At 48.7% G+C, this 14,620-nt stretch overlaps 26 non-coding genes and 3 pseudogenes across 26 annotated transcripts; all 29 read right to left on the bottom strand.

Moving 5' to 3' along the window:
* Nucleotides 1–294: 294 nt before the first annotated feature.
* Nucleotides 295–413, bottom strand: LOC123175557 (5S ribosomal RNA). Its single transcript, XR_006488006.1, has one exon. It is a non-coding gene; the product is annotated as a 5S ribosomal RNA (ribosomal RNA).
* Nucleotides 414–780: 367 nt separating this feature from the next.
* Nucleotides 781–899, bottom strand: LOC123175573 (5S ribosomal RNA). The gene has a single exon (XR_006488021.1). It is a non-coding gene; the product is annotated as a 5S ribosomal RNA (ribosomal RNA).
* A 367-nt stretch (nt 900–1,266) lies between these two features.
* Nucleotides 1,267–1,400, bottom strand: LOC123175579 (uncharacterized; annotated as a pseudogene).
* Nucleotides 1,401–1,767: 367 nt separating this feature from the next.
* Nucleotides 1,768–1,886, bottom strand: LOC123175563 (5S ribosomal RNA). The gene has a single exon (XR_006488011.1). It is a non-coding gene; the product is annotated as a 5S ribosomal RNA (ribosomal RNA).
* Nucleotides 1,887–2,496: 610 nt separating this feature from the next.
* LOC123175575 (5S ribosomal RNA) lies at nt 2,497–2,615 on the bottom strand. The gene has a single exon (XR_006488022.1). It is a non-coding gene; the product is annotated as a 5S ribosomal RNA (ribosomal RNA).
* A 367-nt stretch (nt 2,616–2,982) lies between these two features.
* Nucleotides 2,983–3,101, bottom strand: LOC123175560 (5S ribosomal RNA). Its single transcript, XR_006488008.1, has one exon. It is a non-coding gene; the product is annotated as a 5S ribosomal RNA (ribosomal RNA).
* Nucleotides 3,102–3,468: 367 nt separating this feature from the next.
* LOC123175576 (5S ribosomal RNA) lies at nt 3,469–3,587 on the bottom strand. The gene has a single exon (XR_006488023.1). It is a non-coding gene; the product is annotated as a 5S ribosomal RNA (ribosomal RNA).
* Nucleotides 3,588–3,954: 367 nt separating this feature from the next.
* Nucleotides 3,955–4,073, bottom strand: LOC123175561 (5S ribosomal RNA). The gene has a single exon (XR_006488009.1). It is a non-coding gene; the product is annotated as a 5S ribosomal RNA (ribosomal RNA).
* Nucleotides 4,074–4,440: 367 nt separating this feature from the next.
* LOC123175572 (5S ribosomal RNA) lies at nt 4,441–4,559 on the bottom strand. Its single transcript, XR_006488020.1, has one exon. It is a non-coding gene; the product is annotated as a 5S ribosomal RNA (ribosomal RNA).
* A 367-nt stretch (nt 4,560–4,926) lies between these two features.
* Nucleotides 4,927–5,045, bottom strand: LOC123175556 (5S ribosomal RNA). Its single transcript, XR_006488005.1, has one exon. It is a non-coding gene; the product is annotated as a 5S ribosomal RNA (ribosomal RNA).
* Nucleotides 5,046–5,412: 367 nt separating this feature from the next.
* Nucleotides 5,413–5,531, bottom strand: LOC123175570 (5S ribosomal RNA). Its single transcript, XR_006488018.1, has one exon. It is a non-coding gene; the product is annotated as a 5S ribosomal RNA (ribosomal RNA).
* Nucleotides 5,532–5,898: 367 nt separating this feature from the next.
* On the bottom strand, nt 5,899–6,017 carry LOC123175578 (5S ribosomal RNA). The gene has a single exon (XR_006488025.1). It is a non-coding gene; the product is annotated as a 5S ribosomal RNA (ribosomal RNA).
* A 367-nt stretch (nt 6,018–6,384) lies between these two features.
* Nucleotides 6,385–6,503, bottom strand: LOC123175555 (5S ribosomal RNA). Its single transcript, XR_006488004.1, has one exon. It is a non-coding gene; the product is annotated as a 5S ribosomal RNA (ribosomal RNA).
* Nucleotides 6,504–6,869: 366 nt separating this feature from the next.
* On the bottom strand, nt 6,870–6,988 carry LOC123175559 (5S ribosomal RNA). The gene has a single exon (XR_006488007.1). It is a non-coding gene; the product is annotated as a 5S ribosomal RNA (ribosomal RNA).
* A 367-nt stretch (nt 6,989–7,355) lies between these two features.
* LOC123175554 (5S ribosomal RNA) lies at nt 7,356–7,474 on the bottom strand. The gene has a single exon (XR_006488003.1). It is a non-coding gene; the product is annotated as a 5S ribosomal RNA (ribosomal RNA).
* Nucleotides 7,475–7,841: 367 nt separating this feature from the next.
* Nucleotides 7,842–7,960, bottom strand: LOC123175583 (5S ribosomal RNA). The gene has a single exon (XR_006488027.1). It is a non-coding gene; the product is annotated as a 5S ribosomal RNA (ribosomal RNA).
* A 367-nt stretch (nt 7,961–8,327) lies between these two features.
* LOC123175582 (5S ribosomal RNA) lies at nt 8,328–8,446 on the bottom strand. The gene has a single exon (XR_006488026.1). It is a non-coding gene; the product is annotated as a 5S ribosomal RNA (ribosomal RNA).
* A 367-nt stretch (nt 8,447–8,813) lies between these two features.
* On the bottom strand, nt 8,814–8,932 carry LOC123175564 (5S ribosomal RNA). Its single transcript, XR_006488012.1, has one exon. It is a non-coding gene; the product is annotated as a 5S ribosomal RNA (ribosomal RNA).
* A 452-nt stretch (nt 8,933–9,384) lies between these two features.
* Nucleotides 9,385–9,503, bottom strand: LOC123175577 (5S ribosomal RNA). Its single transcript, XR_006488024.1, has one exon. It is a non-coding gene; the product is annotated as a 5S ribosomal RNA (ribosomal RNA).
* A 515-nt stretch (nt 9,504–10,018) lies between these two features.
* Nucleotides 10,019–10,137, bottom strand: LOC123175565 (5S ribosomal RNA). Its single transcript, XR_006488013.1, has one exon. It is a non-coding gene; the product is annotated as a 5S ribosomal RNA (ribosomal RNA).
* A 515-nt stretch (nt 10,138–10,652) lies between these two features.
* On the bottom strand, nt 10,653–10,771 carry LOC123175553 (5S ribosomal RNA). The gene has a single exon (XR_006488002.1). It is a non-coding gene; the product is annotated as a 5S ribosomal RNA (ribosomal RNA).
* Nucleotides 10,772–11,138: 367 nt separating this feature from the next.
* Nucleotides 11,139–11,257, bottom strand: LOC123175569 (5S ribosomal RNA). The gene has a single exon (XR_006488017.1). It is a non-coding gene; the product is annotated as a 5S ribosomal RNA (ribosomal RNA).
* Nucleotides 11,258–11,624: 367 nt separating this feature from the next.
* On the bottom strand, nt 11,625–11,743 carry LOC123175562 (5S ribosomal RNA). The gene has a single exon (XR_006488010.1). It is a non-coding gene; the product is annotated as a 5S ribosomal RNA (ribosomal RNA).
* A 367-nt stretch (nt 11,744–12,110) lies between these two features.
* LOC123175580 (uncharacterized) lies at nt 12,111–12,218 on the bottom strand (annotated as a pseudogene).
* A 367-nt stretch (nt 12,219–12,585) lies between these two features.
* On the bottom strand, nt 12,586–12,704 carry LOC123175568 (5S ribosomal RNA). The gene has a single exon (XR_006488016.1). It is a non-coding gene; the product is annotated as a 5S ribosomal RNA (ribosomal RNA).
* Nucleotides 12,705–13,071: 367 nt separating this feature from the next.
* Nucleotides 13,072–13,190, bottom strand: LOC123175567 (5S ribosomal RNA). The gene has a single exon (XR_006488015.1). It is a non-coding gene; the product is annotated as a 5S ribosomal RNA (ribosomal RNA).
* A 367-nt stretch (nt 13,191–13,557) lies between these two features.
* LOC123175566 (5S ribosomal RNA) lies at nt 13,558–13,676 on the bottom strand. The gene has a single exon (XR_006488014.1). It is a non-coding gene; the product is annotated as a 5S ribosomal RNA (ribosomal RNA).
* A 367-nt stretch (nt 13,677–14,043) lies between these two features.
* LOC123175571 (5S ribosomal RNA) lies at nt 14,044–14,162 on the bottom strand. The gene has a single exon (XR_006488019.1). It is a non-coding gene; the product is annotated as a 5S ribosomal RNA (ribosomal RNA).
* Nucleotides 14,163–14,529: 367 nt separating this feature from the next.
* Nucleotides 14,530–14,620, bottom strand: LOC123175581 (uncharacterized; annotated as a pseudogene).

The raw sequence follows: 14,620 nt of genomic DNA, 5'->3' as shown, positions 1-14,620 counted from the left end.
CTACCATTACAACCGTTCCCTAACAATGGATAATGTCCTATACTACTTACTCTCCCGCTCAATCACGGAGACGAGTTTTCCACGGTTTCCACCCCTCCCTCCATACCGCAGCAACACGAGTTTTTTCCACCCCTTTCAGAACGCGCTCTTCGCGCCACAAAGCCGCCCCAAGACGCGCGAGCAATGAGCATCGAGCTTAAACATATCGCAAACATCAAACATAATATAACGGGATTAATATATATCGCGCACGTGCGACATGTTTGTCACAAGGCGCAAAAAATAATTATAAAAGGAATGCAACACGAGGACTTCCCAGGAGGTCACCCATCCTAGTACTACTCTCGCCCAAGCACGCTTAACTTCGGAGTTCTGATGGGATCCGGTGCTTTAGTGCTGGTATGATCGCATCCGACATGTTTCCTCGTCTTCGTCCCTTATGCTTGCCACTCCCAGGTCCGCTCCAAAGACGATTCTACATTCTCACTACCATTACAACCGTTCCCTAACAATGGATAATGTCCTATACTACTTACTCTCCCGCTCAATCACGGAGACGAGTTTTCCACGGTTTCCACCCCTCCCTCCATACCGCAGCAACACGAGTTTTTTCCACCCCTTTCAGAACGCGCTCTTCGCGCCACAAAGCCGCCCCAAAACGCGCGAGCAATGAGCATCGAGCTTAAACATATCACAAACGTCAAACATAATATAACGGGATTAATATATATCGCGCACGTACGACATGTTTGTCACAAGGCGCAAAAAATAATTATAAAAGGAATGCAACACGAGGACTTCCCGGGAGGTCACCCATCCAAGTACTACTCTCGCCCAAGCACGCTTAACTTCGGAGTTTTGATGGGATCCGGTGCTTTAGTGCTGGTATGATCGCATCCGACATGTTTCCCCGTCTTCGTCCCTTATGCTTGCCACTCCCAGGTCCGCTCCAAAGACGATTCTACATTCTCACTACCATTACAACCGTTCCCTAACAATGGATAATGTCCTATACTACTTACTCTCCCGCTCAATCACGGAGACGAGTTTTCCCCGGTTTCCACCCCTCCCTCCATACCGCAGCAACACGAGTTTTTTCCACCCCTTTCAGAACGCGCTCTTCGCGCCACAAAGCCGCCCCAAGACGCGCGAGCAATGAGCATCGAGCTTAAACATATCGCAAACGTCAAACATAATATAACGGGATTAATATATATCGCGCACGTGCGACATGTTTGTCACAAGGCGCAAAAAATAATTATAAAAGGAATGCAACACGAGGACTTCCCGGGAGGTCACCCATCCTTGTACTACTCTCGCCCAAACTACTCTCGCCCAAGCACGCTTAACTTCGGAGTTCTGATGGGATCCGGTGCTTTAGTGCTGGTATGATCGCATCCGACATGTTTCCCCGTCTTCGTCCCTTATGCTTGCCACTCCCAGGTCCGCTCCAAAGACGATTCTACATTCTCACTACCATTACAACCGTTCCCTAACAATGGATAATGTCCTATACTACTTACTCTCCCGCTCAATCACGGAGACGAGTTTTCCACGGTTTCCACCCCTCCCTCCATACCGCAGCAACACGAGTTTTTTCCACCCCTTTCAGAACGCGCTCTTCGCGCCACAAAGCCGCCCCAAGACGCGCGAGCAATGAGCATCGAGCTTAAACATATCGCAAACATCAAACATAATATAACGGGATTAATATATATCGCGCACGTGCGACATGTTTGTCACAAGGCGCAAAAAATAATTATAAAAGGAATGCAACTCGAGGACTTCCCAGGAGGTCACCCATCCTAGTACTACTCTCGCCCAAGCACGCTTAACTTCGGAGTTCTGATGGGATCCGGTGCTTTAGTGCTGGTATGATCGCATCCCACATGTTTCCCCGTCTCCGTCCCTTATGCTTGCCACTCCCAGGTCCGCTCCAAAGACGATTCTACATTCTCACTACCATTACAACCGTTCCCTAACAATGGATAATGTCCTATACTACTTACTCTCCCGCTCAATCACGGAGACGAGTTTTCCACGGTTTCCACCCCTCCCTCCATACCGCAGCAACACGAGTTTTTTCCACCCCTTTCAGAACGCGCTCTTCGCGCCACAAAGCCGCCCCAAGAGGCGCGAGCAATGAGCATCGAGCTTAAACATATCGCAAACGTCAAACATAATATAACGGGATTAATATATATCGCGCACGTGCGACATGTTTGTCACAAGGCGCAAAAAATAATTATAAAAGGAATGCTCAATCACGGAGACGAGTTTTCCACGGTTTCCACCCCTCCCTCCATACCGCAGCAACACGAGTTTTTTCCACCCCTTTCAGAACGCGCTCTTCGCGCCACAAAGCCGCCCCAAGAGGCGCGAGCAATGAGCATCGAGCTTAAACATATCGCAAACGTCAAACATAATATAACGGGATTAATATATATCGCGCACGTGCGACATGTTTGTCACAAGGCGCAAAAAATAATTATAAAAGGAATGCGACATGAGGACTTCCCGGGAGGTCACCCATACTAGTACTACTCTTGCCCAAGCACGCTTAACTTCGGAGTTCTGATGGGATCCGGTGCTTTAGTGCTGGTATGATCGCATCCGACATGTTTCCCCGTCTTCGTCCCTTATGCTTGCCACTCCCAGGTCCGCTCCAAACACGATTCTACATTCTCACTACCATTACAACCGTTCCCTAACAATGGATAATGTCCTATACTACTTACTCTCCCGCTCAATCACGGAGACGAGTTTTTCACGGTTTCCACCCCTCCCTCCATACCGCAGCAACACGAGTTTTTTCCACCCCTTTCAGAACGCGCTCTTCGCGCCACAAAGCCGCCCCAAGACGCGCGAGCAATGAGCATCGAGCTTAAACATATCGCAAACGTCAAACATAATATAACGGGATTAATATATATCGCGCACGTACGACATGTTTGTCACAAGGCGCAAAAAATAATTATAAAAGGAATGCAACACGAGGACTTCCCGGGAGGTCACCCATCCTAGTACTACTCTCGCCCAAGCACGCTTAACTTCGGAGTTCTGATGGGATCCGGTGCTTTAGTGCTGGTATGATCGCATCCGACATGTTTCCCCGTCTTCGTCCCTTATGCTTGCCACTCCCAGGTCCGCTCCAAAGACGATTCTACATTCTCACTACCATTACAACCGTTCCCTAACAATGGATAATGTCCTATACTACTTACTCTCCCGCTCAATCACGGAGACGAGTTTTCCACGGTTTCCACCCCTCCCTCCATACCGCAGCAACACGAGTTTTTTCCACCCCTTTCAGAACGCGCTCTTCGCGCCACAAAGCCGCCCCAAGACGCGCGAGCAATGAGCATCGAGCTTAAACATATCGCAAACGTCAAACATAATATAACGGGATTAATATATATCGCGCACGTGCGACATGTTTGTCACAAGGCGCAAAAAATAATTATAAAAGGAATGCAACACGAGGACTTCCCGGAACGTCACCCATCCTTGTACTACTCTCGCCCAAGCACGCTTAACTTCGGAGTTCTGATGGGATCCGGTGCTTTAGTGCTGGTATGATCGCATCCGACATGTTTCCCCGTCTTCGTCCCTTATGCTTGCCACTCCCAGGTCCGCTCCAAAGACGATTCTACATTCTCACTACCATTACAACCGTTCCCTAACAATGGATAATGTCCTATACTACTTACTCTCCCGCTCAATCACGGAGACGAGTTTTCCACGGTTTCCACCCCTCCCTCCATACCGCAGCAACACGAGTTTTTTCCACCCCTTTCAGAACGCGCTCTTCGCGCCACAAAGCCGCCCCAAGACGCGCGAGCAATGAGCATCGAGCTTAAACATATCGCAAACGTCAAACATAATATAACGGGATTAATATATATCGCGCACGTGCGACATGTTTGTCACAAGGCGCAAAAAATAATTATAAAAGGAATGCAACACGAGGACTTCCCGGGAGGTCACCCATCCTAGTACTACTCTCGCCCAAGCACGCTTAACTTCGGAGTTCTGATGGGATCCGGTGTTTTAGTGCTGGTATGATCGCATCCGACATGTTTCCCCGTCTTCGTCCCTTATGCTTGCCACTCCCAGGTCCGCTCCAAAGACGATTCTACACTCTCACTACCATTACAACCGTTCCCTAACAATGGATAATGTCCTATACTACTTACTCTCCAGCTCAATCACGGAGACGAGTTTTCCACGGTTTCCACCCCTCCCTCCATACCGCAGCAACACGAGTTTTTTCCACCCCTTTCAGAACGCGCTCTTCGCGCCACAAAGCCGCCCCAAGACGCGCGAGCAATGAGCATCGAGCTTAAACATATCGCAAACGTCAAACATAATATAACGGGATTAATATATATCGCGCACGTGCGACATGTTTGTCACAAGGCGCAAAAAATAATTATAAAAGGAATCCAACACGAGGACTTCCCAGGAGGTCACCCATCCTAGTACTACTCTCGCCCAAGCACGCTTAACTTCGGAGTTCTGATGGGATCCGGTGCTTTAGTGCTGGTATGATCGCATCCGACATGTTTCCCCGTCTTCGTCCCTTATGCTTGCCACTCCCAGGTCCGCTCCAAAGACGATTCTACAGTCTCACTACCATTACAACCGTTCCCTAACAATGGATAATGTCCTATACTACTTACTCTCCCGCTCAATCACGGAGACGAGTTTTCCACGGTTTCCACCCCTCCCTCCATACCGCAGCAACACGAGTTTTTTCCACCCCTTTCAGAACGCGCTCTTCGCGCCACAAAGCCGCCCCAAGACGCGCGAGCAATGAGCATCGAGCTTAAACATATCGCAAACGTCAAACATAATATAACGGGATTAATATATATCACGCACGTGCGACATGTTTGTCACAAGGCGCAAAAAATAATTATAAAAGGAATGCAACACGAGGACTTCCCAGGAGGTCACCCATCCTAGTACTACTCTCGCCCAAGCACGCTTAACTTCGGAGTTCTGATGGGATCCGGTGCTTTAGTGCTGGTATGATCGCATCCGACATGTTTCCCCGTCTTCGTCCCTTATGCTTGCCACTTCCAGGTCTGCTCCAAAGACGATTCTACATTCTCACTACCATTACAACCGTTCCCTAACAATGGATAATGTCCTATACTACTTACTCTCCCGCTCAATCACGGAGACGAGTTTTCCACGGTTTCCACCCCTCCCTCCATACCGCAGCAACACGAGTTTTTTCCACCCCTTTCAGAACGCGCTCTTCGCGCCACAAAGCCGCCCCAAGACGCGCGAGCAATGAACATCGAGCTTAAACATATCGCAAACGTCAAACATAATATAACGGGATTAATATATATCGCGCACGTGCGACATGTTTGTCACAAGGCGCAAAAAATAATTATAAAAGGAATGCAACACGAGGACTTCCCAGGAGGTCACCCATCCTAGTGCTACTCTCGCCCAAGCACGCTTAACTTCGGAGTTCTGATGGGATCCGGTGCTTTAGTGCTGGTATGATCGCATCCGACATGTTTCCCCGTCTTCGTCCCTTATGCTTGCCACTCCCTGGTCCGCTCCAAAGACGATTCTATATTCTCACTACCATTACAACCGTTCCCTAACAATGGATAATGTCCTATACTACTTACTCTCCCGCTCAATCACGGAGACGAGTTTTCCACGGTTTCCACCCCTCCCTCCATACCGCAGCAACACGAGTTTTTTCCACCCCTTTTAGAACGCGCTCTTCGCGCCACAAAGCCGCCCCAAGACGCGCGAGCAATGAGCATCGAGCTTAAACATATCGCAAACGTCAAACATAATATAACGGGATTAATATATATCGCGCACGTGCGACATGTTTGTCACAAGGCGCAAAAAATAATTATAAAAGGAATGCAACACGAGGACTTCCCAGGAGGTCACCCATCCTAGTACTACTCTCGACCAAGCACGCTTAACTTCGGAGTTTTGATGGGATAAGGTGCTTTAGTGCTGGTATGATCGCATCCGACATGTTTCCCCGTCTTCGTCCCTTATGCTTGCCACTCCCAGGTCCGCTCCAAAGACGATTCTACATTCTCACTACCATTACAACCGTTCCCTAACAATGGATAATGTCCTATACTACTTACTCTCCCGCTCAATCACGGAGACGAGTTTTCCACGGTTTCCACCCCTCCCTCCATACCGCAGCAACACGAGTTTTTTCCACCCCTTTCAGACCGCGCTCTTCGCGCCACAAAGCCGCCCCAAGACGCGCGAGCAATGAGCATCGAGCTTAAACATATCGCAAACGTCAAACATAATATAACGGGATTAATATATATCGCGCACGTGCGACATGTTTGTCACAAGGCGCAAAAAATAATTATAAAAGGAATGCAACACGAGGACTTCCCAGGAGGTCACCCATCCTAGTACTACTCTCGCCCAAGCACGCTTAACTTCGGAGTTCTGATGGGATCCGGTGCTTTAGTGCTGGTATGATCGCATCCGACATGTTTCCCGGTCTTCGTCCCTTATGCTTGCCACTCCCAGGTCCGCTCCAAAGACGATTCTACATTCTCACTACCATTACAACCGTTCCCTAACAATGGATAATGTCCTATACTACTTACTCTCCCGCTCAATCACGGAGACGAGTTTTCCACGGTTTCCACCCCTCCCTCCATACCGCAGCAACACGAGTTTTTTCCACCCCTTCAGAACGCGCTCTTCGCGCCACAAAGCCGCCCCAGGACGCGCGAGCAATGAGCATCGAGCTTAAACATATCGCAAACGTCAAACATAATATAACGGGATTAATATATATCGCGCACGTGCGACATGTTTGTCACAAGGCGCAAAAAATAATTATAAAAGGAATGCAACACGAGGACTTCCCAGGAGGTCACCCATCCTAGTACTTCTCTCGCCCAAGCACGCTTAACTTCGGAGTTCTGATGGGATCCGGTGCTTTAGTGCTGGTATGATCGCATCCGACATGTTTCCCCGTCTTCGTCCCTTATGCTTTCCACTCCCAGGTCCGCTCCAAAGACGATTCTACATTCTCACTACCATTACAACCGTTCCCTAACAATGGATAATGTCCTATACTACTTACTCTCCCGCTCAATCACGGAGACGAGTTTTCCACGGTTTCCACCCCTCCCTCCATACCGCAGCAACACGAGTTTTTTCCACCCCTTTCAGAACGCGCTCTTCGCGCCACAAAGCCGCCCCAAGACGCGCGAGCAATGAGCATCGAGCTTAAACATATCGCAAACGTCAAACATAATATAACGGGATTAATATATATCGCGCACGTGCGACATGTTTGTCACAAGGCGCAAAAAATAATTATAAAAGGAATGCAACACGAGGACTTCCCAGGAGGTCACCCATCCTAGTACTACTCTCGCCCAAGCACGCTTAACTTCGGAGTTCTGATGGGATCCGGTGCTTTAGTGCTGGTATGATCGCATCCGACATGTTTCCCGGTCTTCGTCCCTTATGCTTGCCACTTCCAGGTCCGCTCCAAAGACGATTCTACATTCTCACTACCATTACAACCGTTCCCTAACAATGGATAATGTCCTATACTACTTACTCTCCCGCTCAATCACGGAGACGAGTTTTCCACGGTTTCCACCCCTCCCTCCATACCGCAGCAACACGAGTTTTTTCCACCCCTTTCAGAACGCGCTCTTCGCGCCACAAAGCCGCCCCAAGACGCGCGAGCAATGAGCATCGAGCTTAAACATATCGCAAACGTCAAACATAATATAACGGGATTAATATATATCGCGCACGTGCGACATGTTTGTCACAAGGCGCAAAAAATAATTATAAAAGGAATGCAACACGAGGACTTCCCAGGAGGTCACCCATCCTAGTACTACTCTCGCCCAAGCACGCTTAACTTCGGAGTTCTGATGGGATCCGGTGCTTTAGTGCTGGTATGATCGCATCCGACATGTTTCCCCGTCTTCGTCCCTTATGCTTGCCACTCCCAGGTCCGCTCCAAAGACGATTCTACATTCTCACTACCATTACAACCGTTCCCTAACAATGGATAATGTCCTATACTACTTACTCTCCCGCTCAATCACGGAGACGAGTTTTCCACGGTTTCCACCCCTCCCTCCATACCGCAGCAACACGAGTTTTTTCCACCCCTTTCAGAACGCGCTCTTCGCGCCACAAAGCCGCCCCAAGAGGCGCGAGCAATGAGCATCGAGCTTAAACATATCACAAACGTCAAACATAATATAACGGGATTAATATATATCGCGCACGTGCGACATGTTTGTCACAAGGCGCAAAAAATAATTATAAAAGGAATGCAACACGAGGACTTCCCAGGAGGTCACCCATCCTAGTACTACTCTCGCCCAAGCACGCTTAACTTCGGAGTTCTGATGGGATCCGGTGCTTTAGTGCTGGTATGATCGCATCCGACATGTTTCCCCGTCTTCGTCCCTTATGCTTGCCACTCCCAGGTCCGCTCCAAAGACGATTCTACATTCTCACTACCATTACAACCGTTCCCTAACAATGGATAATGTCCTATACTACTTACTCTCCCGCTCAATCACGGAGACGAGTTTTCCACGGTTTCCACCCCTCCCTCCATACCGCAGCAACACGAGTTTTTTCCACCCCTTTCAGAACGCGCTCTTCGCGCCACAAAGCCGCCCCAAGACGCGCGAGCAATGAGCATCGAGCTTAAACATATCGCAAACGTCAAACATAATATAATGGGATTAATATATATCGCGCACGTGCGACATGTTTGTCACAAGGCGCAAAAAATAATTTTAAAAGGAATGCAACACGAGGACTTCCCAGGAGGTCACCCATCCTAGTACTACTCTCGCCCAAGCACGCTTAACTTCGGAGTTCTGATGGGATCTGGTGCTTTAGTGCTGGTATGATCGCATCCAACATGTTTCCCCGTCTTCGTCCCTTATGCTTGCCACTCCCAGGTCCGCTCCAAAGACGATTCTACATTCTCACTACCATTACAACCGTTCCCTAACAATGGATAATGTCCTATACTACTTACTCTCCCGCTCAATCACGGAGACGAGTTTTCCACGGTTTCCACCCCTCCCTCCATACCGCAGCAACATGAGTTTTTTCCACCCCCTTCAGAACGCGCTCTTCGCGCCACAAAGTCGCCCCAAGACGCGCGAGCAATGAGCATCGAGCTTAAACATATCGCAAACGTCAAAAATAATATAACGGGATTAATATATATCGCGCACGTGCGACATGTTTGTCACAAGGCGCAAAAAATAATTATAAAAGGAATGCAAACATAATATAACGGGATTAATATATATCGCGCACGTGCGACATGTTTGTCACAAGGCGCAAAAAATAATTATAAAAGGAATGCAACACGAGGACTTCCCAGGAGGTCACCCATCCTAGTACTACTCTCGCCCAAGCACGCTTAACTTCGGAGTTCTGATGGGATCCGGTGCTTTAGTGCTGGTATGATCGCATCCGACATGTTTCCCCGTCTTCGTCCCTTATGCTTGCCACTCCCAGGTCCGCTCCAAAGACGATTCTACATTCTCACTACCATTACAACCGTTCCCTAACAATGGATAATGTCCTATACTACTTACTCTCCCGCTCAATCACGGAGACGAGTTTTCCACGGTTTCCACCCCTCCCTCCATACCGCAGCAACACGAGTTTTTTCCACCCCTTTCAGAACGCGCTCTTCGCGCCACAAAGCCACCCCAAGACGCGCGAGCAATGAGCATCGAGCTTAAACATATCGCAAACGTCAAACATAATATAACGGGATTAATATATATCGCGCACGTCCGACATGTTTGTCACAAGGCGCAAAAAATAATTATAAAAGGAATGCAACACGAGGACTTCCCAAGACGCGCGAGCAATAAGCATCGAGCTTAAACATATCGCAAACGTCAAACATAATATAACGGGATTAATATATATCGCGCACGTGCGACATGTTTCTCACAAGGCGCAAAAAATAATTATAAAAGGAATGCAACACGAGGACTTCCCAGGAGGTCACCCATCCTAGTACTACTCTCGCCCAAGCACGCTTAACTTCGGAGTTCTGATGGGATCCGGTGCTTTAGTGCTGGTATGATCGCATCCGACATGTTTCCCCGTCTTCGTCCCTTATGCTTGCCACTCCCAGGTCCGCTCCAAAGACGATTCTACATTCTCACTACCATTACAACCGTTCCCTAACAATGGATAATGTCCTATACTACTTACTCTCCCGCTCAATCACGGAGACGAGTTTTCCACGGTTTCCACCCCTCCCTCCATACCGCAGCAACACGAGTTTTTTCCACCCCTTTCAGAACGCGCTCTTCGCGCCACAAAGCCGCCCCAAGACGCGCGAGCAATGAGCATCGAGCTTAAACATATCGCAAACGTCAAACATAATATAACGGGATTACTATATATCGCGCACGTGCGACATGTTTGTCACAAGGCGCAAAAAATAATTATAAAAGGAATGCAACACGAGGACTTCCCAAGACGCGCGAGCAATGAGCATCGAGCTTAAACATATCGCAAACGTCAAACATAATATAACGGGATTAATATATATCGCGCACGTGCGAGATGTTTCTCACAAGGCGCAAAAAATAATTATAAAAGGAATGCAACACGAGGACTTCCCAGGAGGTCACCCATCCTAGTACTACTCTCGCCCAAGCACGCTTAACTTCGGAGTTCTGATGGGATCCGGTGCTTTAGTGCTGGTATGATCGCATTCGACATGTTTCCCCGTCTTCGTCCCTTATGCTTGCCACTCCCAGGTCCGCTCCAAAGACGATTCTACATTCTCACTACCATTACAACCGTTCCCTAACAATGGATAATGTCCTATACTACTTACTCTCCCGCTCAATCACGGAGACGAGTTTTCCACGGTTTCCACCCCTCCCTCCATACCGCAGCAACACGAGTTTTTTCCACCCCTTTCAGAACGCGCTCTTCGCGCCACAAAGCCGCCCCAAGACGCGCGAGCAATGAGCATCGAGCTTAAACATATCGCAAACGTCAAACATAATATAACGGGATTAATATATATCGCGCACGTGCGACATGTTTGTCACAAGGCGCAAAAAATAATTATAAAAGGAATGCAACACGAGGACTTCCCAAGAGGTCACCCATCCTAGTACTACTCTCGCCCAAGCACGCTTAACTTCGGGGTTCTGATGGGATCCGGTGCTTTAGTGCTGGTATGATCGCATCCGACATGTTTCCCCGTCTTCGTCCCTTATGCTTGCCACTCCCAGGTCCGCTCCAAAGACGATTCTACATTCTCACTACCATTACAACCGTTCCCTAACAATGGATAATGTCCTATACTACTTACTCTCCCGCTCAATCACGGAGACGAGTTTTCCACGGTTTCCACCCCTCCCTCCATACCGCAGCAACACGAGTTTTTTCCACCCCTTTCAGAACGCGCTCTTCGCGCCACAAAGCCGCCCCAAGACGCGCGAGCAATGAGCATCGAGCTTAAACATATCGCAAACGTCAAACATAATATAACGGGATTAATATATATCGCGCACGTGCGACATGTTTGTCACAAGGCGCAAAAAATAATTATAAAAGGAATGCAATACGAGGACTTCCCAGGAGGTCACCCATCCTAGTACTACTCTCGCCCAAGCACGCTTAACTTCAGAGTTCTGATGGGATCCGGTGCTTTAGTGCTGGTATGATCGCATCCGACATGTTTCCCCGTCTTCGTCCCTTATGCTTGCCACTCCCAGGTCCGCTCCAAAGACGATTCTACATTCTCACTACCATTACAACCGTTCCCTAACAATGGATAATGTCCTATACTACTTACTCTCCCGCTCAATCACGGAGACGAGTTTTCCACGGTTTCCACCCCTCCCTCCATACCGCAGCAACACGAGTTTTTTCCACCCCTTTCAGAACGCGCTCTTCGCGCCACAAAGCCGCCCCAAGACGCGCGAGCAATGAGCATCGAGCTTAAACATATCGCAAACATCAAACATAATATAACGGGATTAATATATATCGCGCACGTGCGACATGTTTGTCACAAGGCGCAAAAAATAATTATAAAAGGAATGCAACACGAGGACTCACCCATCCTAGTACTACTCTCGCCCAAGCACGCTTAACTTCGGAGTTCTGATGGGATCCGGTGCTTTAGTGCTGGTATGATCGCATCCGACATGTTTCCCCGTCTTCGTCCCTTATGCTTGCCACTCCCAGGTCCGCTCCAAAGACGATTCTACATTCTCACTACCATTACAACCGTTCCCTAACAATGGATAATGTCCTATACTACTTACTCTCCCGCTCAATCACGGAGACGAGTTTTCCACGGTTTCCACCCCTCCCTCCATACCGCAGCAACACGAGTTTTTTCCACCCCTTTCAGAACGCGCTCTTCGCGCCACAAAGCCGCCCCAAGACGGGCGAGCAATGAGCATCGAGCTTAAACATATCGCAAACGTCAAACATAATATAACGGGATTAATATATATCGCGCACGTGCGACATGTTTGTCACAAGGCGCAAAAAATAATTATAAAAGGAATGCAACACGAGGACTCCCCAGGAGGTCACCCATCCTAGTACTACTCTCGCCCAAGCACGCTTAACTTCGGAGTTCTGATGGGATCCGGTGCTTTAGTGCTGGTATGATCGCATCCGACATGTTTCCCCGTCTTCGTACCTTATGCTTGCCACTCCCAGGTCCGCTCCAAAGACGATTCTACATTCTCACTACCATTACAACCGTTCCCTAACAATGGATAATGTCCTATACTACTTACTCTCCCGCTCAATCACGGAGACGAGTTTTCCACGGTTTCCACCCCTCCCTCCATACCGCAGCAACACGAGTTTTTTCCACCCCTTTCAGAACGCGCTCTTCGCGCCACAAAGCCGCCCCAAGACGCGCGAGCAATGAGCATCGAGCTTAAACATATCGCAAACGTCAAACATAATATAACGGGATTAATATATATCGCGCACGTGCGACATGTTTGTCACAGGGCGCAAAAAATAATTATAAAAGGAATGCAACACGAGGACTCCCCAGGAGGTCACCCATCCTAGTACTACTCTCGCCCAAGCACGCTTAACTTCGGAGTTCTGATGGGATCCGGTGCTTTAGTGCTGGTATGATCGCATCCGACATGTTTCCCCGTCTTCGTCCCTTATGCTTGCCACTCCCAGGTCCGCTCCAAAGACGATTCTACATTCTCACTACCATTACAACCGTTCCCTAACAATGGATAATGTCCTATACTACTTACTCTCCCGCTCAATCACGGAGACGAGTTTTCCACGGTTTCCACCCCTCCCTCCATACCGCAGCAACACGAGTTTTTTCCACCCCTTTCAGAACGCGCTCTTCGCGCCACAAAGCCGCCCCAAGACGCGCGAGCAATGAGCATCAAGCTTAAACATATCGCAAACGTCAAACATAATATAACGGGATTAATATATATCACGCACGTGCGACATGTTTGTCACAAGGCGCAAAAAATAATTATAAAAGGAATGCAACACGAGGACTTCCCAGGAGATCTCCCATCCTAGTACTACTCTCGCCCAAGCACGCTTAACTTCGGAGTTCTGATGGGATCCGGTGCTTTAGTGCTGGTATGATCGCATCCGACATGTTTCCCCGTCTTCGTCCCTTATGCTTGCCACTCCCAGGTCCGCTCCAAAGACGATTCTACATTCTCACTACCATTACAACCGTTCCCTAACAATGGATAATGTCCTATACTACTTACTCTCCCGCTCAATCACGGAGACGAGTTTTCCACGGTTTCCACCCCTCCCTCCATACCGCAGCAACACGAGTTTTTTCCACCCCTTTCAGAACGCGCTCTTCGCGCCACAAAGCCGCCCCAAGACGCGCGAGCAATGAGCATCGAGCTTAAACATATCGCAAACGTCAAACATAATATAACGGGATTAATATATATCGCGCACGTGCGACATGTTTGTCACAAGGCGCAAAAAATAATTATAAAAGGAATGCAACACGAGGACTTCCAAGGAGGTCACCCATCCTCGTACTACTCTCGCCCAAGCACGCTTAACTTCGGAGTTCTGATGGGATCCGGTGCTTTAGTGCTGGTATGATCGCATCCGACATGTTTCCCCGTCTTCGTCCCTTATGCTTGCCACTCCCAGGTCCGCTCCAAAGACGATTCTACATTCTCACTACCATTACAACCGTTCCCTAACAATGGATAATGTCCTATACTACTTACTCTCCCGCTCAATCACGGAGACGAGTTTTCCACGGTTTCCACCCCTCCCTCCATACCGCAGCAACACGAGTTTTTTCCACCCCTTTCAGAACGCGCTCTTCGCGCCACAAAACCGCCCCAAGACGCGCGAGCAATGAGCATCGAGCTTAAACATATCGCAAACGTCAAACATAATATAACGGGATTAATATATATCGCGCACGTGCGACATGTTTGTCACAAGGCGCAAAAAATAATTATAAAAGGAATGCAACACGAGGACTTCCCAGGAGGTCACCCATCCTAGTACTACTCTCGCCCAAGCACGCTTAACTTCGGAGTTCTGATGGGATCCG

Source organism: Triticum aestivum, unplaced genomic scaffold, assembly GCF_018294505.1.
Source record: "Triticum aestivum cultivar Chinese Spring unplaced genomic scaffold, IWGSC CS RefSeq v2.1 scaffold27102, whole genome shotgun sequence".
Lineage (NCBI taxonomy): Eukaryota > Viridiplantae > Streptophyta > Magnoliopsida > Poales > Poaceae > Triticum > Triticum aestivum.
The sequence above is the reverse complement of the archived record's forward strand: the minus strand, read 5'-3'. Positions and strand labels throughout refer to the sequence as shown.